Raw genomic sequence first — 1530 nt, 5'->3', positions numbered from 1 at the left:
TAGCTGGCGTTGGCACTGAACATTACTGAGGACATGTCCCTATTAATCTTCTGCCCAGAGCATTCCTCATAGTCCCAGATAATGGTGTTTATCACTTGGGCACCGTGAATTGTTGCCTCCACAACCAACAAGGAGTCGTCCGCAAAAAGGAGATGATTATTGGGCCGGACTAAGGGGAATCGACCTTCTGGCTAGCTGCAGTCAACTAAATCACAGTCTTATTTATATATATATATATATATATATATATATATATATATATATATATATATATGACTTTTTTTAGTCTTTATATATATGACTAAATCACAGTCTCTTTTTTTTGACTTTTTTTTGAGTCTTTATATATATGACTAAATCACAGTCGATCGATATGCATCCTCTCGTAGTTATTGAAAGGCCCAATTAAATTCACACTGTGTAAATTACTGAAAGGCCCAACTACTCCACACGAAGAAAAAGCTACGGCCGGACGTAGTAGCATGATAAAAATAATTTGTACTACTAAACCCTAAGCCCAGGAAGGAGAGCAGAGCACCCCGACCACGCACGCGGCGGCCGGCGTCACTCCGTCAATCTCCGTCTTGCCGGCGACCGCGACTCGCGTTGCCACTGCGGCCATCGGGGGGCGTCTCCGTGGATCCGGTTTGCGCCTGTACCATCAAATCAGGATCAGGTTTGCGCCTCTACCATCAATCAATCCACCAATGTAATCGCAACATCAATCAAGCTGCTGCTGCTGCTATCTGCTTCTCGCAGCGCCGCTACTAGCCCAGAAGAGGGATGCCGCCGCTGCCGCCCTGCTAGGAACCGCACTTTCTGCGGCCGCTGCCACCTGAGCCGGCCGCCGTCGCCCGCCTATCCGGCTGCCGCCCGAGCACAGGGCGTCACCGCCTGTCTTACTGGCCGTGAGTGCCGCACCCACTGCCCCGCTGCTAGCCCAGGTTCAAGAGCGCTGCGCCGCAACGGATTGCGAGGAGGAGGGAGACGAGGGAGAGGAGCAGCTGGTGGCAGGGCCGTACCCGAGAAAATGGGGGCCCGGCCCTGTGCCAAATCAAAAATTAGGCCCTCGATACAACCATTGGCAATTTTAAAACAGGAAAACAAGAATTTAGTAGCAGTGCCGGAGCTAGACAAAAATGTTTGGGGGGGGCCAAAGAAAAAAAAAGCTATAGTGAGCAACTGCTATTGATAGAAGAAATTTATAATGTGTATAGTCCAATTCAACCAATCACTAACCAACTGAGAGAGAAAAAATTACAGTAATGCTATCACGAAAAAAAAACTCCCAACTGGATCAAATCACAAAACGGAACAACAAGAGAAAAATTACCTTGGCTCATACTGTACAGCAGTGTTGATGTACAGACAACGCTTATAGCGTGAGAACTTTGGAAAAATTATGCAAGGCGTGGCACCGGCGACAACGAAGCGGCCGGCCGAACGGCGTCGAGGGCTCGAGGCTGTCCGTTGCGGCGGCGGCGGCTGGTTGTGTGAAGCACACCAAAGGAGCTGAGCCGAGCTGGTGCG

At 49.4% G+C, this 1530-nt stretch overlaps 1 protein-coding gene across 1 annotated transcript in view; it reads left to right on the top strand.

Annotated features, from left to right (window-relative positions):
• The first annotated feature begins 507 nt into the window (after positions 1-507).
• Positions 508-1530, top strand: part of LOC123042734 (BTB/POZ and MATH domain-containing protein 1-like) — a 3914-nt gene continuing 2891 nt past the window's right edge. The window contains exon 1 of the mRNA XM_044465123.1: positions 508-676. The gene's annotated coding sequence lies outside the window, so the exon portion shown is untranslated. The remainder of the gene's footprint in view (positions 677-1530) is intronic.

Source organism: Triticum aestivum, chromosome 2B, assembly GCF_018294505.1.
Source record: "Triticum aestivum cultivar Chinese Spring chromosome 2B, IWGSC CS RefSeq v2.1, whole genome shotgun sequence".
NCBI lineage: Eukaryota > Viridiplantae > Streptophyta > Magnoliopsida > Poales > Poaceae > Triticum > Triticum aestivum.
This window is presented reverse-complemented; position numbering and strand designations above follow the sequence as displayed.